General features: G+C 33.4%; 1 protein-coding gene and 1 pseudogene across 20 annotated transcripts in view; both read left to right on the top strand.

Annotated features, from left to right (window-relative positions):
• STXBP5L (syntaxin binding protein 5L) overlaps positions 1-24,604 on the top strand; it is a 452,700-nt gene that overhangs the window by 10,364 nt on the left and 417,732 nt on the right. The gene's annotated exons all lie outside the window — the stretch shown is intronic.
• Positions 2,913-4,332, top strand: LOC100415302 (heterogeneous nuclear ribonucleoprotein A3 pseudogene; annotated as a pseudogene).

Here is a 24,604-nt window from a genome sequence, read left to right as displayed (position 1 = left end):
TAAATTCCCTCAGTTGTCCCCTTTGTCTTTTTGTAGTTGATTTGTTTAGATTGGGATCCAAGCAAGCTCCATATTGCATTTTTACTTGGCTTGAAGTTATCTTAATTCAATCTGTGTAAAGTCACAACGTTTTTGATAAGATTAGCTATCTTGTGCTATTGTGTATATTAATGAAAAAAAACCAAACTCTTTGTCCTGATTTCTTTATGAACTAGAAGGCTTTATGTGAGGAAGTGGGTGGGTTGTTCACTGTACCACAAGATGACAAATAGAGAACTTTTACATGTTTTCTAGACATGGTAACATTCTTTAAGGAATGGGGAAAAAGAATATTTTTAGATCATCCTAAGAGCTTTTGTACTATTTTGTGATGCTACTATAGGATAGGGTTTGCTGAGACTGTTAGAAAAAGTGTCATTAAAGACATAGTATGTGTCAAAGTGAATAAAAGTGGGATGGATTCTTTAAGTTGTACTCAATATTACTGATTTTTATTCATGAAATAAATTATTAGAGGGATAGGATGAGATTCAATTTTGTATAGCTCTTAAGCGAAAGAATAGAACATTTGATAAGGATTCACTCTACAGTTACTTAGAATAGAATTATATAGCAAAAAGCTGAAAGTGAGTTGGACAAAGTCTGTTTTATTAGTAACTTAGATTTCTTCTAAGTTATAATGTTTCCAACACGTGGGCTAATAGTCTGAATATACTTGAAGAACTGAGTTGGAAAGTGATAAGAAGAGGATTAGAATACTGTTGTGGAACACATTTTGATTTATTGAGTTCCATTTATAAATGATCTATATACTACATTTATTGATTACTTACATAATTCAAAAAGTACCTTATTCTGATTCTCTGCCATCCTATGATAGTTTATTGCTGGATCTTTCTTTGCTTTTTCCAGTTCCATCTTAACCAAAACTTTTTTGTTGTCTCAGGTGATATTGAATATTCTTGTGCTCTGTCATAGCTCCCCACTAGTTATTTGGTGAATTCAGTTACTTATTATTTAAACATTTATTGAAAGTGTATTTTATATGTAATTCTAAACTAGACATTTTAGTTGGGCAACCTTTTTTCTTTAGGAATGACTTTGCAAGACAAGCACACTATGAACCAGTTATATTTTTATTTGATTAACAGAATAGTTTGCATCATGTGAACTTTAATTCATGTTTTTTAACTTTATGAAACTCCTTCCTATTTTTTCAGTGGCTCAGGATTTTTGCTCCCTTTCCTTTCCTTTCTTTTTTCCTTGTATTTCTACTATTTTTGAATTATTTTATGATGTGTTTGATATTTTTCTTTTTCCTTAGCTTAATTTCCATTTACATCTTCTTGGCTAAATGCTGCTTTATTCTAAAATAAAAGAACCTGGAAAATGTCTAAAATATATTTTTTGGTACAATTTAATTTCCCTAACAAGTCTAATACTTACTGAGACTATTAACATACCAGAATCACTCGTTAAGTCTCTTAAGTTTCTCTTTTATTCACCAATTTTTTTTGAAAGGATTGAAAAGTATTTAATCTGGGTCAGCTCAGTATATTTATCAAATAATTATCTTTAAATCATGCTTCTTTGTTCTCTGCTAACAGACTAATTTCTCAAAAATTTTTTTTTGAAAAATGATTTGGGTACGTTTTTGCTTTTTAAAAATTTAATACTTTTAAAACGATACAAATAGATGTACATATTTTGGGGTACACATGTTAATTTAATACATTTATATAGTTTGTAAACATCAAATCAGTGTAATTGGGATATCCATTACCTTAAATATTTGTCTTTGCTTTATGCTAAAAACATTAGAATTATTCTCTTTTAGCTATTTTGAAATGTAGAATAGATCATTGTAAACTATAGTCACCTTACTGATCTATTAAACATAATATTATTTCTTCTATCAAAATATATATTTGTACCTATTAATCAGCTTCTCTTCATTTTCTCACCCTCCTTCTAGGAGGCAACCCATATACTCTCTGTCTTCATGAGATGTACTTTTTAGCTTTTACATGAGTGAGAACATGTGATATTTGTTTTTCTGTGCTTGGTTTATTTCACTTAACTTATGACTTCCTGTTACATTCATGTTGCTGCAAGTGGCAAGATTTCATTCTTTTTCATTGGTTAATAATATTCCCTTGTGTGTGTATTTTCCACATTTTCTTCATCAATTCATTCATTGATGGGCACTTGGGTTGATTTTATATTTTGGCTCTTGTGAGTAGTGCTGCAATAAACATAAGAGTGCCAGTATCTCTTTGATATACTGATTTCCTTTCTTTTGGACATATATCCAGTAGTGGAATTGCTGGATCATATGGTTGTTCTATTTTTAGTTTTTTGAGGAACCTCCATGCAGTTTTCCATAGTGGCTGTACTAATTTACATTCCTACCAACATATGTGAGTTCCCTCTCTCCACATCCTTGCCAGCATTCATTATTCCCTTTTTTATAAAAGCCTTTTTAACTGGATGAGATGATATCTTATTGTAGTTTTGATTTGCACTTCTCTGATGATTAGTGACGTTGAGCATTTTTCATATACTTGTTGGCCATTTGTATGTCTTCTTTGAGAAATGTCTATTCAGATCTTTTGCCCATTTAAAACTCAGATTATTTATTTTTGCTATTGAGTTGTTTGAGCTCATTATATATTCTAGTTATTCATCCCTTCTGAGATGAACAGATTGCAAATATTTTCTCCCATTCTGTGGGTTGTCTCTTTACCTTGTTGATGGTTTCCTTTGCTATACAGAAGATTTTTAGCTTGATGCAATCCCATTTTCTATTTTTGCTTTCATTGTATGTACTTTTGAGGTCTTACAAAAATATCATTGCCCAGACTTATGTCTTGGAATATTTCTCCAGCATTTTCTTCTAGTAGATTCATAATTTTAGTTCTTAATTCACGTCTTTAATCAATTTTGATTTTTTATAAAACTCTCCCCACTGAATGTTCTTAGTACCTTTATCAAAAATTAGTTGTCTGTGATACTGAACTCGAGTTGGAAGAGGTGAGTCTGGTCTCAAAATGGAGGTAAAATCGCTGCCAGGCTGCCTCCGGCCCAACTCCGACCGTCGCCAACGCCGTCGCCGCCAGCGGGAGGAGGGCCATGATCCAAAGGAACCAGAGCAGTTGAGAAAACTGTTTATTGGTGGTCTGAGCTTTGAAACTACAGATGATAGTTTAAGAGAACATTTTGAGAAATGGGGCACACTTACAGATTGTGTGGTAATGAGAGATCCCCAAACCAAACGTTCCAGGGGCTTTGGTTTTGTGACGTATTCTTGTGTTGAAGAGGTGGATGCAGCAATGTGTGCTTCACCACACAAGGTTGATGGGCGTGTAGTGGAACCAAAGAGAGCTGTTTCTAGAGAGAATTCTGTAAAGCCTAGTGCCCATCTAACAGTGAAGAAAATTTTTGTTGGTGGTATTAAAGAAGATATGGAAGAGTATAATTTGAGAGACTACTTTGAAAAGTATGGCAAGATTGAAACCATAGAAGTTATGGAAGACAGGCAGAGTGGAAAAAAGAGGATTTGCTTTTGTAACTTTCGGTGATCATGATACAGTTGATAAAATTGTTGTTCAGAAATACACACTATTAATGGGCATAATTGTGAGGTGAAAAAGGCCCTTTCTAAACAAGGGATGCAGTCTGCTGGATCACAGACAGGTCGTGGAGGTGGCTCTGGCAATTTTATGGGTTGCGGAGGAAACTTTGGAGGTGGTGGAGGTAATTTTGGCTGTGGTGGAAACTTTGGTGGAAGAGGATGTTATGGTGGTGGATGTGGTGGCAGCAGAGGTAGTTATGGAGGAGTTGATGGTGGCTATAATGGATTTGGTGATGGTGGCAACTATGGCGGTGGTCCTGGTTATAGTAGTAGAGGAGGCTATGGTGGTGGTGGACCAGGATAATGGAAACCAAGATGGTGAATATGGTGGCGGTGGTGGAGGATATGATAGTTACAATGAAGGAGGAAATTTTGGTGGTGGTAACTATGGTGGTGGTGGGAACTATAATGATTTTGGTAATTGTAGTGGACAACAGCAATCAAATTATGGACCCAGGAAAGGGGGCAGTTTTCGTCGAAGAAGCTCGGGCAGTCCCTATGGTGGTGGTTATGGATCTGGTGGTGGAAGTGGTGGATATGGTAGCAGAAGGTTCTAAAAGCCGCAGAAAAGGGCTACAGTTCTTAGCAGGAGAGAGAGCGAGGAGTTGTCAGGAAAGCTGCAGGTTACTTTGAGACAGTCATCCCAAATGCATTAGAGGAACTGTAAAAATCTGCCACAGAAGGAGCAATGATCCACAGTCAGAAAAGTTACTGCAGCTTAAACAGGAAACCCTTCTTGTTCAGGACTGTCATAGCCACAGTTTGCAAAAAGTGCAGCTATTGATTAATGCAATGTAGTGTCAATTAGATGTACATTCCTGAGGTCTTTTATCTGTTGTAGCTTTGTCTTTTTCTTTTCATTGCATCAGGTATATTGCCCTGTAAATTGTGGTAGTGGTACCAGGAATAAAAAATTAAGGAAGTTTTAACTTTTCAAAAAAAATTAGTTGGCTGTAAATGTGTGGATTTATATCTGGGTTTTCTGTTGTATTCCACTGGTCTGTGTATCTTTGTTTCTGCCAGTACCATGCTGATTTGGTTACTTTAGGTCTGTAGCATATTTTGAAGTCAAGTAGTGTGATGCCTCTAGCTTTGTTCTGTTTGCTCAGGGTTTCTTTGGCTATTCAGAATCTTTTGTGGTTTCATATAAATTTTAGGATTTTTTTGTGTGTTTCTATGAAGGATGTTATTAGTATTTTGATAGGGGTTGCACTGAATCTGTAAATTGCTTTGGGTAGAATTGTCATTTTAACAATATTAATTTTTTCAATTCATGAGCATGAATTCTTTCCACTTGTTTGTGTCCTCTTCAATTCCTTTGTTAGTGTTTTATAGTTTTCATTGTAGAGATCTTTCACTTCTTTAAATTTATTCATAGGTATTTTATATTCTTTGTAGCTATTCTAAATGGGATTGCTTTTTTATTTCTTTGTTCAGATTGTTCACTGTTGGTGTATATAAATGCTTCTGATTTTTGGATGTTGATTTTGTATCCTACAACTTTACTGAATTTGCTTATCAGTTATAACAGTTTTTTGGTGGCATCTTTAGGTTTTTGTAAGTGTAAGATCATGTCATCTGTGAACAGGGCTAATTTGACTTCCTTTTTCTAATTTGCATACCCTTTTATTTTTTTTTCCTTTTGCCTAATTGCTATGGTCAGGACTTTCAGTATTAGGATGACTAAAAATGGTAGAGGTGGGCATCCTTGTCTTGTTCCGGATTTTAGAGGAAAGGCTTTCAAATGTTCCCTGTTCAGTATGATGTTACTTTTGGGTTTGTCATATATAGCCCTTAATATTTTGAGGTATGTTCTTTTCTATCCAGTTTGCTGAGGGTCTTTCTCATAAAAGGATTTTGAATTTTATCAAACTTTTTTTCAGCATCTATTAAAATGATTGTATGCCTTTTGTTCTTGGTTGTCTTAGTGTGATGTATCACATTTATTGGCTTGCATTTGTTGAGGATTGTCACATCGGTGTTAATCAGGGATACTGGCCTGTAGTTTTTGTGTGTGTGTGTCATTGTCTGGTTTTGATAATGCTGGCCTCATAGGATAAGTTTGGAAGTATTCCCTCTTCATTCTTTTGAAGAATTTGAGTAGAATTGCTGTTAGTTCTTCTTTAAAATGTTAGGTAGAATTCATCAATTAAACCATCAGGCTTTACCTTGGTGGGGGACTTTTTATAACTGCTTCAATCTTATTCCACATTATTGGTATGTTGAGGTTTTCTCTTTCTTCCTGGTTCAATCTTGGTAGGTTGTATGTGTCCAGAATATATAGACAAATTAGAAAACTTAGAAGAAAGGGGTAGGTTGAATTTATCCCTTTCATCTAAGTTTTCTAATTTGTTTTTATTCAGATATTCATAGTGGTGTCTAATAATTTCTAACATTCCTGTGGTCTCAGTTATTATGTGTCTAATTTTTTTTGTTTCTGATGGTATTTATTTGGATATTCTTTTTTTTCTTAGTCTAGCTAAGGGTTTGTCTATTTTATTTACATTTTCAAAAACAATCCCTTCATTTTGTTGATCTTCTATAGTGTTTATTTTTAATTCTCAACTTCATTTGTTTCTTTTCTGATCTTTATTGTTTCTTTTTGTATGAATTTTGAGTTCTAATTGTTCTTGTTTTTCTACTTCCTTGAGGTGTATTTAGGTTGTTTATTTAAAGCCTTTCTGCTTTTTTGATCTAGGTGTTTAATGCCATATACTTCTCTGTTAGTACTGCTTTTGCTGTATCTCATAGATTTCAGTATATTTGCATTTTCATTTGTTTCAAGAAATTTTTAAATTTCCTTTTTAATTTTTTCATTGACCCATTAGTCATTCGGGAGCATGTTGTTTAATTTACTGGTGTTTGTGTAGTTTCTGAGTATTCTCTTGTTATTGATTTTTAATTGTATTCCATCATGATCAGAAAAGATATGTAATATGATTTCTACTTTTTTGAATTTGTTCTAACTTGTTTTATGACCTAAGATATGGTCTGTTTTAGAGAATGTTCCATGTTCTGATTTTTTAAAAAAATGTATCTTCTGCATCAGTTGGGTGATATATTTTGCAAATGCCAATTAAGCCCATTTGGTCTAGTGTGTAGTTTATCAGTGATGTTTGTTGACTTTCTGGCTGGGTGATCTGTCCATTACTGAGAGAGGAGGTTTGTTTTGTTTTGTTTTTAACTGAATGTTTAATATATTTGTAGGAATAGAAGGAATGTAACAAGGATTAGAATTTTATAATTACATTAGACATTTACGTAAAAGAGCTTTCATTTTTCAAAGAAGTTTCTCCTATGTCCCTATCTTTTCTGTCTTTCTCAAAGCAGTAGTTATTACTATTCTCATGGCCAAGCTTTTTCATTGTGTTAAACAGTAATTATATCTGTATGTTTCACAACATTATCATCTTCAGAAACTCTACCCTTTATTTCACCACACATTCTCACTGCATTGTTTCACAGTATAATTGTATTCCACTTAAATTAGAAAAGCCCAAAGAAATTAGAGCAAAACAGTCAAATTCATGTGAATAAATGCTAGAGAACCAAAGATTTTAAAGTTCTGATTTAGTAACAGTTACTAAATCTACAGGCATAAGACTTCTATTTATTCATACTATTAAAACAGCAATAATACAAATGAAAGCTACATTAATGAAAAAGAAACTCAGGAATGAGATCAGTAATACAATATTTAAATATAGATGCTATGTATTTTATGATTAGTGTGAGGTAAATAAACTATCTATCTTAAATTCTGGTCTCAGAGAAAAATATCAGAGGCAATTACAAAGAATATGCTCCATATCATTAGGTCCATCTTTCAAACCAATGAGATCCTTTGGGAAAATGGCTTTAGTCTTTCTTTTTGTCAGAGATTCCATTGGTCCTTTTGTTGGTAATCTATTTTTTTCCATCCTTACAGTTTACCTCATCTTTATTTCAAATTGTTGGTATTCCTGTATAGTTTTATAGGTTATATATAACTAATAAAAGGAGAAATAAGAAATAAAAAACAAAGTGTATGTATGTCTCTAGAAACTTTTTGTATTTGTAGAACAGAATTGAAATAATGATACAAGGAATGCATACCATTGCCTGAGCTTCACCTCGTAAACTGCAACCATGAAGCCCTAGTGACAATGTCCACATTTCTGGAGGAAGGGATGAGCAGCACCCTAGAGTGGGTTGTTGAAGAACCCAACTATTAGGGTATTGCAGTCTACAGTTCCAGTATTAGAGTATTCTGGGTTTGTCTGTGTACTTAATTTTACTAGTGGGTTTTATACCTTCAAATGTTCTGTTCTTGTAAGTTATTATTTTTTTAAATTTTAGATGGAAAAACTCCATTTAGCATTTATTGTAAGATGGGTCTGGTGGTGTTGGATTCTCTGAGCCTCTGTTTGTTTGGGAAAGACTTTATCTCTTCTTCATAGATGAAGGGCATGTTTGCTGGATATAGTATTCTTGGATGGCAGTTTTTTTTTTTTTCTTTCACCACTTTCTGCTGGGCTGGATAGTTTCCATTGAGAAGCCTGAATGGATTAAACATTCTTTTAATATTATTTGTGTATTTTCTCTTGCTGCTTTCAGGATCTTCTCTTTGTCTTTGACTATTGAGATTTTGATTATTTATGCCTTGGTGTAGTCTTATTTGAGTTGAATCTGTTTGGTATTCTCTACATTCCTGTACTTGGATATTTACCTTTTTAGTTTCAGAAATTTTTTCAATTATTATTTCTTTGAATATGCTTTCTATCCCTTGCCCTTGCTCAAGTTCATCTTGAGTATCAATAATTCTTAAGATTTGGTCTTTTGAGGTAATTTTGTATATTTTGTAAGTAATCTTCATTCTCTTTCATTTTTCTTCTCTGTGTATTTTCAAAAGGCCTGTCTTTGAGCTCATCTATTCCTTCCCCTGCTTCATACATTCTGTCGAGGGCCTCTAGTGAATTTTTTAGTTCAACAAATATATTTCTCAGTTCCAAAATTGCTGCTTGATTTTTAAGAATAATTTTAATCTTTTTGTTAAATTACTCTGATAAGTTTCTGCTTGCCTTTCATTTCCTTTCTTTCTCTTCCTCTTTCTTTTTCTTTTTCTTTCTTTCCTCTGAGATGGAGTCTTGCTTTGTTGTCCAGGTTAGAGTGCAGTGGCGTGATCTTGGCTCACTGCAACCTCCTCCTCCAGCATTCAAGCAATTCTCCTGCCGCAGCCTTCTGAGTAGCTGTGACCATAGGTATATGCCACCACACTTTGCTAATTTTTTGTATTTTTAGTAGAGATGGAGTTTCACTGTGTTAACCAGAATGGTCTCAATCTCCTGACCTTGTGATCCACCTGCCTTGGCCTCCCAAAGTGCTGGGATTACAGGCATGAGCCACCAAGCCTGGCCAATTTCTCTGATAAATTTCTGAATTCCTTTTTTGTGTTGTGTGGGAAGGCGGGCTTGGGGTTCATGCCCAGCTGATCTGAAGGATGAACTTCCTATAGCATGGTACTGCTGAACAGCCTCTAATTTGGTGTCTCCTTTGGCTGAGTTACAGAGAAGATTTTCCAAGCTAGCGACGGTAGTCCCACCTCCCCCTCTTGTTTCTCTTTGTCTTCAGGGATATTTCTTACTTCAGATACCCCTGATGCTTTCCATGGGTTGGTGTAGAGACAGGGCTATTGCTAGGGAACCCAAAATGGTGGGAAAGCTGGTTGTCTATCTTGATATGACCTTTTCTGGAGTAGAAATAAGTTGGGGGAAATTTTCTTAGTGCTTGGTGCCAGGAAGATTGGTGGGAGTGGCATCACAGATATGGAAGTCTTTTTCTCTTACTGTCTGCTTGGAGTTTTCTCACTTCTCTGTGGCCCTGCAAACTGACTTATTCTTATATTTAAGTTCTGGGATATTTATGGTAATAATCTTAGTGATGTATATTTGTTTCGGTTTTCTCCTTGGACAGTTAAACTATCTTGCTTCTATCTAAGAAATGATAGGGGAGGGAAGTATGTGAGGTATAATTTACACATAAAAATCACATTTTAAGTACTTGTTTCAATGAGTTTTGATAATTATATATGTCTGTGTAACCATCAGTCAAAACAAGATATAGAATATCTTAAATTCTCTAAAATTTTTTCCTGACACTTTCCAGTCAATTCCCACCCTTACCCCTTTCCAGAGGCAATTAAATTCTGACTTCTATCACCATAGTTTATGCTTACATGTTCTTAGAGTTCATATAAATAGAATCATATGGTATGCAAAGTGTGTGTATGTTTGTGTCTTTTACACAACATAATGTGTTTTTTAAGATTTGCTCAAGTTGTTGAATGTGTCAGTGATTTGTTCTTTTTTTTATTGCTCAGTAGTAGGTAGAGAGAAAAATACTTCAAAAGTATCCATACTTCAGACACACAGATGCAGGCAATAATTATTGATTTTTGGGGGGATGCATTTTATTTTAGTTTTTTTAATGTTTAGTGTTTTGTTATGGTAAAATTAACAAAGACCACCCAAATGAAAATATAGGCTATTTTTTGGTCTGGCAAAGGAATCAACCACCATCCTTTGCATTTGGCAGAGACTCAAAGGCAGACAGAAGAGTGGGAGAGCTTTGTAGTGAAAAAAGGGTAGGCTTTAAGTATGTTCTTATTGTAAGTTGTTGGCATGGGAAGCTGGAGGCAGGCTGTATACAAAGGAGGCATTTCTATGTGATTGGTTTGAGAAGCATCTTTGGCTTTCTCTAGTTAGTATTGAGTTGGAAGTGTTGTGAATGAGGGAGCTGCAAAAGTTAGGGAATCTGGCAGTCATTGGCCATTTCCTGTTTGTTCTGGGCTGATGAGTGCAGAGATTGTGGTTTGACTTCCCAGACTGGTTGCTGCAGGGATTGTGGTTTGGATTCCTGGTCTGGTTGCTGCAGAGGCTGTAGGTTAGAGTTCTATTATCATATGTGGTCGTATATAATTATAAATTATATTGTATAGTCAGTCTTTTGGTTATATTTTGTATGTGTTACAGATCTTATATAAGATTTTACATCCTAATTTTTTTTACTTAACATGAGAATATAAGCACTTTTCAGTTGTTATGAATTTTTTTCTTTATATAAATTTAATGGCTGTGTAATGATCTAGTAGATGCACTCTTCATTTATTATTGGAAATTTAGTTTTTATTCAGTTTTTCTCTTCTTACAGAAATGCTATTATGAACATCTGTGAGCATTAAGCCTTTAGCATATTTAGTATTATTTCCTGAGACGAGATTTCTAGTTGTAAAATAGTTAGGTTATCGGTCATTTATCTTGTTGAATTAATTTCCAAAAGGATTCACCTAGTAATCTGTAACTGTCAGTTCAGTGGTATTCTTATTAGCTTTCAATATTTAGAAATATTTTTATTAACTTAGTAAGTGAAAAATGTAATTTTTGTATTATGTAATTTATATTTTATGATTGCTAGTGAGCTTGATTATTTTCCAATATATACTTATTAGCCAGTTGAATTTTTTCTTTTTATGAATTGTTTTTTCATATCCTCTTTTTTCCTATTTATTGGTTCCTAGTAATTTATATTACCTTGTATAAATGTTTATATATTAAATTAATCTTTTGTTTGTTATAGTTTTTTAAAATTTTCCCTAGTTCATTTTTTGTATTCATGTAGTTCTAATTTATGTAATTCATATTTTTTCTTTTGTCAGATCTATTGACTTATCCTTAGTGATTTCTTTTTTATCCTTTACAATCCAGAGTTTTGATTGAATGTTCATTTCTATTTTCTTTTACATTTTGGTGTTTTGATATATCACATTTTGACAATTTTTATTTTAGCCAAATTTTGTTTAGTATATAATATGACTCCAAAATGATGATTCCTCCACACAGCCCATGAGTTGCACCATACCCTTTATTAACTGGGGCTTCCCTCTTGCACTGAATGTGGTACTCGTTTGTCATATATTAACTTGAAATGTACTAGGATTTATAACTGGGAGAACTATCTTTTCTATCTTTCTGCCTGTTCTTGTTGTAATCCCATGCTGATTTCATTTTTCAGTCTAAAGTCTGACCAACATACTCCATAGACAGGCCTTTTTGGAATATTTAAAAGGAAATACAGTGTGTGTGCCCATCAGCAAAGACTGCATACCTATAGTTAAACAAAGATTTTTTTCTTCTTTTTAGAATAAGGGAGACTCTATACCCTAGGGAGGGCTTGTTATAGGATTTGAACTTGTATTAGGTGATTTTAGGCAAAATTCAAAGAAACATGAATTGGGTATTGTCAGAAACTGGAGATAATTCTATCATTTGTTATCCTAAGAAGTTTTATCTAGAAGGTAGGAAGAATGGCATGAGGCTATGTAATAGGTAAAGAAGAAGCAGTTGTATATGTTAGCTGGATAAGGGGAACATTTAATTACTAGTATGGTTTGTACAATGTTCTTATAGTTATCACCACCCAGACATGATTCCACAGTGGTTTTATTTTTGTCTTGCTTTTTCAGTCTTAGAATGGCTTTGCTTGATGTTGGTTTTCTGTGAAATTATTCAGGTACCAAAGGAGAACACCATGGCCTAGCCCTTAGTGCCAGGTAGACTGCAGCTTATAGCTGTTAGGTGTTGCTTAATTTTTCTTTTGTTAAAAAACCAATTTATTACTGTTAAAGTAGTTTTTGTAGGTAAAGATGCTAGAATATGTTGCTAAGCAGGTATGCTTCAATAATTAGATAAGAAAAAATTTTCTATTATTAGGCAACAATTTGTATTTGTTGATTTTTATTTGTTATTGTTGGACAACAACTAATGTAACAGTGTAATTATATACTATCACATATCACTTAACGATAGGCATAGGTTCTGAGAAATGTGTTGGTAGACAATTTGGTCATTGTGGAAACATCACAGAGTGTACTTACACAAACCTATATGGCATAGCCTACTATACACTTAGCTATATAGTATAGCCTATTGCTTCTAGGTTATTAACCTATACAGCATGTTGCTGTACTGAATACTGTAGGCAGGTATAACAAAATGTTAAGTATTTGTGTATTTAAGTATATCTCAACATAGAAAAGGTATATAAAATATAAAAAATACAGTAAAAAGTATGGTATTATAATTTTACAGGTCCACCCATAATATGTAGCCCATTGTTGGCTATAATGTCATTAAGCAGCACATGACAGTATGAATTGAAGTGTTCTTGGAAACAACTCTCCTAAGTATACAAGTATCTTCTGCTCTTTTTATTTATGTGATTTCTCTATTTACATTTTCTTTTCCTCTCTACTTTGAGAAAATAATACAGATTTTATTTCCTCCATATAATAGTCTAGCAGGCAGCCATTTTTAATTCCAGCAGATAAATAGAAGATTTGAAATAACTTTTATTCTTCCGAGAATAGTTCAACACCCTGACTCACTTTAGTATTTTTGTGTAGCTAGGTGCCTCCACAAAATTCAAGTTACTGTAGAAATAAAGTGAATTTTAAAAAATATAATTTTATAGTAGCTATTATGGAAATAAAACTAAATTCCTAAAATCCTACAGGAATCTCTGTTGTGTATGAATTAGGCTAAGTGAGATAAGCTGCCTATAATATTCTAATTTTTTATCTGAACTGTGCAACATTAGCTAAAGCAGTCATTTTAACTGAATCAGAAGATAAATTATCTGGCTAACATCACTGCAAACATTTTATACCATTGGAGTAGTCTCGCTGCTGTTTTTTGCAACTCTTTTCTTTTAGTCATTTTCTCATACTGGCAAACATAAATTGTTTGATAAAAGAAAATTATATGAGGTAAAATAATATCTTTAGCAAATATGTGTTTTGAGGAGAGCATCGTATTAATATTTGGTAATAGGATAGTCAGACTGTTGAGTTAATCATACTCAGAAACTTACTGGGTCAGGTGGAGATTTAGATAAGGAATTACATAGGGCATAGTCATAGAAGGCAACTTGTCTAAAAATTGTATTTACTTGCTTTAATGTGATTATAGGCGGAGATTAATATTCAAGATGAAAATTCCAGATGCTAGAACAGTAGAGGAAAGAGTGATATGGGAGGAACTATGATACTGGACAAGAATTTAAATACTCAGCTTGATCTTGAAGAACTGGGATTACAGATCATTTAGGAACCAGTAGCAAAACTACTTCAATGCCAAGTCTACTGACCATAGTTTTTTAAAAAAAATTTCTTTATCTAGCAAGTGGATTACTTTTAAAGGAATGATTGTATTTTGCCAAAACCATCAATTTCATTTTGAATGAAATCCTCAATCATTCATTTACTTCTTGTAACTTCACCCCTACAAATAATTCTGGGCTTTTTTTCTGCCCTTCTTATTCTCTCTGCTTAGGTTAGCTTTACTGAGCTGTTCTTTTCTTTTCATGATTTATTTCTTTCATTTTTTTTTTCATTTTTCTTTGTCCGGTTTTTCTTTTTCTGTTTCAGCTGTTTGTGTAAATTTACATTCTGCCTGTGTTCCAAGATTAAGAATAATTTCTGGTGAACTAACCATAGTGTAACCCCCAAAGGATATCCAATTCTATCATCTTTATTCAATAAAGAACACAAGACTGAAAAAACAATCTCTCATGTAGCCACATAGTTCTCTACAAATCAATTTCACTCATGTTTTTTCCACTTCTAGGAATCATTTTTATCTTTTTACGTGATAGTCAAGATGAAGTTGAGCAAAGACAAAGGGTAGAAAGCAACATCATTCCTGGCTAATTTATTTGTATTTTTTTTTGTAGAGATGGGGTTTCACTATTTTGCCCAGCATGGTCTCAATTCCTAGCCTCAACTGATCTCCCACCTTGGCCTCTCATAGTGCTGGAATTATAGACTTGAGCCAGCACTCCTGACCTTGATTAAACTTTGTAAGCCTTAATTTCTTCATTTGTAATGATACCACCTATCTCATGGGGCTATAGAAATAAAAATTAAATAATGTAATCCATGTGAAGTGTTTTTCATTGTGTCTAGTACATAGTAAAAAAAATGGTAGGGACATCAGCCTTGGGGTCAATGGTTGTGTACATACAAACTTCTTTGTTTATTTCTCATGTAGCAAGAGGAAAGCTGTAATTTTCAAGTTCTTTGCAACTGGCAACAAATAAGCTGAGAAAGAAAAACATGGACTGTGTATTACTTCTTTGGTAGGGGACAAAAATACAATTTCTGTAAGTAGATTGTATATTTAGATTTTATTTTACTTATAATGGAGGCTCAAAATGTTCCCCAGCCCCTGTTTACTACTGGAAATTTAAGAAGGTGCCATCTGAGGAAAAGAGATGACCCACATATACCCAAAAGCTATTTATACTTATAGAAATGACAACAGTTCAGACCACATAATTGGAAGTAAAACACTCCTCAACAAAGGCTAAAGAATGGAAATCATAACAAACAGCCTCTCAGACCACAGTGCAGTCAAATTAGAACTCAGGATTAAGAAACTCACTGAAAACTGCACAACTACATGGAAACAGAACAACCTGCTCCTGAATGACTACTGGATAAATAATGAAATGAAGGCAGAAATAAAGGTGTTTTTTGAAACCAATGAGAACAAAGACACAACATACCAGAATCTTGGGGACACATCTAAAGCAGTGTCTAGAGGGAAATTTATAGCACTAAAAGCCCAAGAAAAATGAGGAAAGATCTAAAATTGACACCCTAACATCATGATGAAAAGAACTAGAGCAGCAAGATCAAACAAATTCACAAACTAGCAGAAGACAAGAAATAATTAAGATCAGAGCAGAACTGAAAGAGATAGAGATACAAAAAACCCTTCAAAAAATAAACGAATCCAGGAGATGCTTTTGTGAAAAGATCCACAAAATAAATAGACTACTAGCTAGACTAATAAAGAAGAAAAGAGAGAAGAATCAAATAGATGCAATAAAAAATGGTGAAGGAACTACCACCACTGATCCCACAGAAACACAAACTACCATCAGAGATGGTACTACAAACACCTCTATGCAAATAAACCAGTAAATCTAGAAGAAATGGGTAAATTCCTGGATGCTTACATTCTTTCAAGACTAACCCAGAAAGAAGTTGAATCCCTGAATAGACCAATAACAAGGTCTGAAATTGAGGCAGTAATTTATAGCCTACCAACCAAAAGTCCAGAACCAGATGGGTTCACAGCCGAATTCTACCAGAGGTAAAAAGAGGAGCTGGTACCATTTCTTCTGAACTATTCAAAACAATAGAAAATAGAGGGAATCCTCCCTAACTCATTTTGTGAGATTAGTATCATTCTGATACCAAAACCTGGCAGAGACACAACTAAAAAAGAACATTTCAGGCCAATATCATTGATCAATATTGATGCAAAAATCCTTAATAAAATACTGGCAAACTGAATCCAATAGCACATCAAAAAGCTATCCGTCACAATCAAGTTGGCTTCAACGCTGGTATGGAAGGCTAGTTCGAGATACGCAAATCTATAAATGTAATCCATCACAGAAACAGAACCAAAGACAGAAACCACATGATTATCTCAATAGATGCAGAGAAAGCCTTCAACAAAATTCAATAGCCCTTTATGCTAAAAACTCTCAATAAACTAGGTGTTGATGGAGCATATCTCAAAATAATAAGAGCTATTTATGACAGACCCACAGCCAATATACTGAATGGGAAAAAACTGGAAGCATTTCCTTTGAAAACAGCTCCTATTCAACAAAGCATTGGAAGTTCTGGCAAGGGCAATCAGGCAAGAAAAAGAAAGAAAGCATATTTAGTTAGGAAAAGAAGAAATCAAGTTGTCTGTCTTTGGAGGTAACATGATTGTATATTAGGAAGACCCCATCATCTCAGCCCAAAATCTTCTTAGGCTGATAAGCAACTTCAGCAGAGTCTCACGATATAAAATCAATCTGCAAAAATCACAAACATTCCTGTACACCAGTAACAGACAAACAGCCAAATTATGAGTGAACTCCCATTCACAACTGCTACAAAAAGAATAAAATGCCGAGGAATGAATACAGCTAATAAGGGATGTGAGGGACCTCTTCAAGGAGAACTACAAACCACTGCTCAAGGAAATAAGAGAGGACACAAACAGATGGAAAATCATTCTATGCTCATGAGCAGGAATAATCAATATTGTGAAAATGGCCATATTGCCCAAAGTAATTTATAGATTCAATGCTATCCCCATCAAGCTACCATTGACAATCTTCACAGAATTGGGAAAAAAACCTTAAACTTCATATGGAACCAAAAAGGAGCCTGCATAGCCAAGACAATCCTAAACAACAAAACAAAACAAACAAACAAACAAAAAAAGCTGGAGGCATCACACTACCTGACTTCAAATTATACTACAAGGCTACAGTAATCAAAACAGCATGGTACTGGTACCAAAACAGAGATATAGTCCAATGGAACAGAACAGAGGCCTCAGAAATAAAGTCACACATCTACGACCATCTGATCTTTGACAAACCTCACAAAAACAAGCAATGGGGAAAGGATTTCCTATTTAATAAATGGTGTTGGGAAAACTGGCTAGCCATATGCAGAAAGCTGAAACTGCATCCCTTCCTTACACCATATACAAAAATTAACTCCAGATAGATTAAAGATTTAAACATAAGACCAACACCATAAAAACTCTAGAAGGAAACCTAGGCAGTACCATTCAGGACATAGGCATGTGCAAGGACTTCATGACTAAAACACCAAAAGCAATGGCAACAAAAGCCAAAATTGACAAACGGATCTAATTAAACTAAAGAGCTTCTGCACAGCAAAAGAAACAATCATTATAGTGAGCTGGCAACCAAGAGAATGGGAAAAAATTTTTGCAATTTACCCATCTGACAAAGATGGGTATCCAGAATCTACAAAGAGCTAAAACAGATTTACAAGAATAAAACAAACAACCCCATCAAAAAGTGGGCAAAGGATGTGAACAGACACTTCTCAAAATAAGACATTTATGTGGGCAACAAACATATGAAAAAATACTCATTATCACTGTCATTAGAGAAATGCAGATCAAAACCACATTGAGATACCATCTCATGCCAGTTAGAATGGCAATCATTAAAAAATCTAGAGACAACAGATGCTGGAGAGGATGTGGAGAAATAGGGACACTTTTACACTGTTGGTGGGAGTGTAAATTAGTTCAACCATTGTGGAAGACAGTGTGGCAATTCCTCAAGGATCTAGAACTAGAAATGCTATTTTACCCAGCAATCCTATTACCCAAAGGATTATAAATTATTTTATTATAAAGACACATGTATACATATGTTTATTGCAGCACTGTTCTCAATAGCAGAGACTTGGAACCAACCCAAATGCCCATCAGTGATAGACTGGATAAAGAAAATGTGGCACATTTACACGATGGAATACTATGCAGCCATAAAGAAATTATAGAATAATTTTAGAATTAAATTCTAAATTTATTATAGAATCTCTGATCTCAAGTAATTAATATGTAGGGAAGAAACAGAGGTAGTAAAGAATAATCTACTTTAAAGTTGTAATCACTAGATTTAATAATACATTAGTATGCATAACATTGTCAATTAAATAACTGCATAAAATATTATACAAATGTAGGTGCTCATCCTATTCTAACATCTGAATTTTATATAATTCAATTTAATATAGTGACAGTAGTCACAAGGTTGGTCAGTGGGAAAAGGATGGGAATGAAAAATATTGAACTTGTTCAAAACTTTTAAATATGCCTTCATTACTATGGAAAGTTCAGATAACAGCTCAGAATACAGAGATAATTATATATTGATTTAAACATTATTCTAGAGAAAGAATTTATTTTAATATTTATGAAATACTATATAATTATTCACCTTTCTTAAGATATGACATAATAGTTTTTGAAGGAAATGCTGCTTATATGCACAAATCATATCAATGAACTGAAAAGCACTGACTGTTAATATTTAATCATAGTACTAGGCTCAGTGAAGGGGCAAATAGAAGGCATGATTCATGTTTATAAAGGAGTTTAGAACTTATTTGAGGAGACCGAAGTGTCATAATCATTCTTCAGTAATTTTGAATTAAAATGAAGAATCTGTTCAAAAAAGGAAAAATTGAATGTTTCCACAGTGAGCTGAATATTTTTCAAGGAGAATTCAGTACATACATGCTCCCATAAGCATTTAAACCCAAGAATTTAAAACACCTAAGCTGTGTTGTTAGCTTAGTTTTTTAACAAATATGTTATGTAGTCAGTAAGGCTTCACTTGGAATTTGAAAAGATATATAGGTAAATATTTTATTTGTGAAAAATGCTACATTTGGGACCTCATTTGTTTAATCACTGTGTATAAATAATTTTTTTTACTATTAGGTTTTTGAAGATACTTTGAAAAGAGATTTTATTAGCAGCTCCAATCAAAGCAAAATATTAAAATGGTTTCTGAGATATATAAACAAATAATTACTTCTTGAATACTAAATTCTGATGGAGTTTTATTGTCACAGCTACAATAGAAATTGATAGCATAAGCTCTGTATTTCTAATAGAATTGTAATAATTGCATTGTAATTTCTGTAGTATTCAATAAACATTGAGATATATGAATATAATCTTGCTATTAATGAAGATTATGAAAACAGGTTAATGTAAGTTCCAAGCTAGTGAAAAGTATTTTGTCTTTCTAATCACTTTATATAATAGAAAATTATTCAATGTTACTGAACACAACCTTTGTTTTTAGACTTTTAACAAATTTAACAGACTTCAGATTTACAAATAGAAATATAAATAAGAATTTCCTCCCATTTTTGGATAATTGCTTATTTCTAGTATGAGTAGTAGCTACTGATTTTTGTTTTTGTTTTTATCTTCTACCTAGCTAATTTACCACATTTTTTTATTTCCAAAAAAACTTTAGTAATTTGTTTCTTATTTCCTTGTATTTGTATGCATTATTTCAATTTATTATCTTACTGAAGTAGCTTGAATTTATAAAACAAAGTTGAATAATAATGGGAATAGTGAATATACATATCTTATTCCTGATTTTAATGGAAATGACTATAGCTTTTTGTTGTTTAGTATATGTTTTGTTATTTTCAGTATGCCATTTTCTTCTAATCCTATTTTATATAACATTTTGGCTTGGATTGACTGCTGAACTTCATCAAATGCCTTTCCAGAACCTACTGATATAATCATGGTTTTATCCTTTAATTTGTTGATTAATGAATAATGTCAGTACATATCCTTATTCAACTTCTTGTTGAAATCTAACAGAGATATATTTTAAGTGTTATTTGTTTTCCCTTCCATGAAAGAGAAAAAGTACAAATAATTTTCTGGCTTTTTAAATAAAACTAATTCATATTTATATTTTTCTAAAAATGCTATGCCAATCAAAAATTATTATCAGGGGAATAATTAAGTAAAACAAACATTCAGAATTACTCCTTAGAGACTAAAGATTACATTCACAAGAGGAAGCAGCAGTCTGTGAAGTTCAGCTGTTGTGTAAGACTCCTTTTTAGAAACAACATTTGCAGAGACATTTATATGATGAAGAATATCATTTGCTTTTCTGTATCGGTATCTTGCCAAGGTTTATTTTGTAAGCAGTTAGAAGTTCTCACAATTTCTGGGGCCTGGAAAACTCAAAATTTAAATTAAGGAAAGGAAAAGGCTAAAATAAGCTAGTAACTTATAGAGTATGAGGTATATATATTTAATATCTATACTTACACTTGTGGAATGAAATGTATTTGGCCATGGTTTATCATTGTTTGAATGCATCACTGATTTTGATTTATTAGTATCTTATTTAGTCTTTTGCACCTATATTTATAGGTCTTCATTTGCTTTATAATGCTTGAAACATGTGAAATTATATAGAATATAAAATTCGATGAATTTCCTGTGAAATTACTACTATAATCAAAACAGCATTTTCATCATTTGTGGCCTTTTGCAGCAGCCCATCCATCTTTTCTGCCTTGAACCCAGGAAACAACTTGCTTTTTTGTTTTTTTTTTAAAAAAACTTTGAATTGTTAGTATCTTATATAGTTTATTTCTCTCTCTGTCTCTTCTCTCTCTGAATATATGTATCTGATGTTTAAATTTTGAAAGATAAGGGCAATTAGGGGAGGAGTTTGGGAATGAATTAGTGACGAGCACATAAAAACTAAGGAAATGAAGAAGATTAAAAAAATTAGCCCCAGGGAACAAAAAAATTTGTGTGGCAAAGTAAAAGAGTAGTAATTGATAGAGTTAGAACAATTAGGATTTTTTTGGAGGATGGGGATATGGGAAGTATGCTTGTATGTGTCATAGGGATAGGTGAGAAAGAGAGGCTCCTTTTTTTTTTTTGGAAAGTTCAGTAACAATGTAAAAATGTTATTTTGAGACACATTAGGTAAAAATACCAAAGTAAAGAGCAAAAGAGATTGAAAAGTGGTTGCATCTGGGAAGTAGGAAATGGGAGAAGGAGGGAAACATATGACTTTTAATTATCCTAATATGTCCTATGGAATTATATGACTTGTTAAACTATGTGCATGATAGAATATGATAAAAATAAAATTAACATGAGAAAATAAAAAAGTTAGATATAAAATTTCAAAAAATTAATAAGTTAATGAACAAATATCCCATTTCTATTGTATACACTTCTAAATATCTTATAAAATGGGAGTGGGTTAGTACTTTATTCTTTAAAAATTTTGATATCAACCACCTTTTGGATCTTTGGATGTGATAGTTTTCTTATTATTTCAAGAGATTTGTAAGTCTTACTGAGACTAGTACCATACCTCAATCGCCAATGACCAGTGGCAGTTTACATGAGTTTACATGAGGTAGGTTGTCACACTTGTGCATATAGAACAATCTTACTTTAAAAAAAATCACAATATGATGGAGTTTCATAGAAACTTGTCATTTATATCACTATTATGCCATTATGTGGTATCATATACATTATAGACCTTTTACTTAGTCTTTTTCTTTCATCCAAGAGAGCAGGAAATTATTCAGCAATACTTTCAGTGACCCAAGATGACATCAGATTTAGATAAGAACTGTGAACATACACACATAATCTTAAAAAACTCCAGGTTTGAATGATTTGGTTGTTATTGAAAATAAGCATCATTGAAATTCAGGGATCTTTCTCAATGAGTTGCTTCATAGTTCCGGTAATAATTGGCTTTTGCTTAAGAAAGTGGCAAAATATGTTGTGTCCATCTGAATGTTTTTTACTACAGATATTTTCTCTCAAATTTTATCGATTCATGACTTACTGCATAAATTTTGAGACAGTTTATATTCAATTTCTGAATTCAAGATCTGGAATGATATGCCCCACTCCACATTTTACCCAGAGTGTGACATTTGTAGACAAAATCAGACAAGTAACTTAATATCAGAAAAGGCATAGCAAAAATTAGGTTGTCATAACTATTTACTAGCAAATCTTCTACCTAGAAGAACTTTTAAGTAAAATAAATGTATTGTATAATTGGAATACTCTATTTCCTGTTACATTATTGGTATTTTTTTTCTATACATGGTAGTTTCCAGTGGCAACATTGATATCATTAGGTGAAACCTGGTGTAAAGCTTCTAGGAGTTCTGTGTTCAAATATAGAAATGATAGCTTTGGAATATCAGTATTATTTGGATATGACATATATATATATATATTTGCAATGTCAACCAAAAAAAAACCAGATGAAAAAAATGCCCAAATATGTTGAATTTATTGGGGAATTAGAAATGAAGTTGTTTTTTTTTTTGAGATGGAGTTTTGCTCTTGTTACCCAGGCTGGAGTGCAATGGCGCGATCTCGGCTCACCGCAACCTCCGCCTCCTGGGTTCAGGCAATTCTCCTGCCTCAGCCTCCTGAGTAGCTGGGATTACAGGCACACACCACCATGCCCAGCTAATTTTTTGTATTTTTAGTAGAGATGGGGTTTCACCATGTTGACTAGGATAGTCTCGATCTCTTGACCTCATGATCCACCCGCCTCGGCCTCCCAAGGTGCTGGGATTACAGGCTTGAGCCACCGCGCCTGGCCTAGAAATGAAGTTTTTAACCTGAGATGCATAGCCATGTCAAGCCAGGTATGCATCTGAAGAGGCGAGAGTAAAGGGAAGCTGGTATTGGCAAAAGGAGAAGTTCACATAAGCTGCTTGGAAATAGAGTTCATTGGTTTTGGAGACTCATAGCCAGAGTTGGCATCAGTTCATTGGTGGAAAGCTATTACTCGGCAAGTGTTTTTTTAAGAGGATCTTATATGAATTACAGCAGTACTGAAAAAAGAATTTCTTTTGCAGTTTTTTTAGCAAGTCCTTAAGACAATTTTAATCTCAGACATGCAAGCATGAACCCTTCATGCTTTTCCAGCTCTGGTTAGTTTGGGTCTATAAAAAGTGATTTCATTCTTGTATCTGCAGCGTTCACAGCATGGACCATTAATATGTTAGCACGCTAGGAGCTGTTAGAATGAAAAGCCATATATTTTTTTTCATTTCTTAGGATGATCATTAATACTGGGAAGCATTCCTCATAAATTAACTTGGTGATCTAATATTTACTTCTTTTTAAAAATGAATGATTGGATGCAAGGTAGACTACTGTAATGGGCCATAATGTGTCTTAAACAATATAGAAATTTATTTTTCTTTTATGAATCTGTCCAATCAAAAGCAACTTGGAACTAATTAAATGACTGTATGGTGTCAACAGTCCAACAAGATCTTTCTATCTTGCTCTGCCATCCTCAAAGTATGGCTTCCATCTCATATTCTAAGATGGCTGCTCTAACTCCTGCTGTTGTATTCTATTTTCCAATCAGTCAGAAGGTGAGAAAAATAGAGTATTTGCCTTTACCATTAAGAATATATTATATATAATTTCTTCTGTTTTCCTTTGTTCAGAATCTAGTCTAGCCTGCAACGGAGGCTGGTAAAGATAGTCTTTAACTGGATTGTTATCTGCCTAACTAAAACTTCTATTAATATAGAGGAAAGGAAAAAAGCAGACATTGGGGAACAATAGGCAGTCCCTGTCACAGGTGGTTTTCCTGCTATTTTGTAATATTATGATAGTATTAAGCCTGGACAACCAGGCCTACTATAAATTCTACTTTGCCAAAGTACTGGTGTCAGTTCTATCCTGGTCCTTTTGTGTTCCCAATCATACCAAGAAAACTAAAACTTAAAGTACACTAAAATATTCATATTTTCTTGGTAGCTGGTTTCTGGTTAGATTCAGCCAATTGGAGGCACTTAATGCAAGATTAATAAGTAGAGAGAAGACAAAAGTCATTTTGTTTCTGGTAGTGCCTCTTGCACTATCAGCATGGAGTACAGGTTTATGTATTTCATCTTCTGAAGTGGTAGCAACTTCCTTAACTCAGGGTAATATGACCAGCCCTTCCACATATTTGTAACCAGTTCTTTCTATTACATATTTATTTGCTTCAAATATCTAGATAGATTTGTGTAACTATTGATACAGTTGGCCATTTCACTTCATTCCTATAATATTTTGAAGGGAGAGTGGAACAAAAGAAAACAAGCAAAGCAAAGTAGCATTAAGAAGAGCTAGATATTTAAGAATTTCATTTATTTTTTAATGTTGGTGACCAGCTTTGCTACCATTATCTTGACTGAGCATAAACTATATTTCAAGAACATTTTTTGACTCTGTCTAAAACTGAGATTTTTTTTAGCTTAAGATAGTTGTCTTCAGAGACTCTGTTCTACATTTTTTTTTATCCTTTTCTTTTACTGTATCTATATCATTCCAGTTGATGTCCTTGATTCCTTTGAAATAAGCTAGGTACCCCCACTGACCTCAACTATTTATTGTATACTTTGTCTCGTAATAAAATTTGGTGTTCTTGAAGAGAACAACATTCTTTTATTTCAAATTGAAATATAACCCACCCACCACA

This window comes from Callithrix jacchus, chromosome 15, assembly GCF_049354715.1.
Source record: "Callithrix jacchus isolate 240 chromosome 15, calJac240_pri, whole genome shotgun sequence".
In the NCBI taxonomy this organism is placed as follows: domain Eukaryota; kingdom Metazoa; phylum Chordata; class Mammalia; order Primates; family Cebidae; genus Callithrix; species Callithrix jacchus.
Note: the sequence above shows the minus strand (reverse complement) of the source record. Positions and strands in the feature narration are given on the sequence as shown.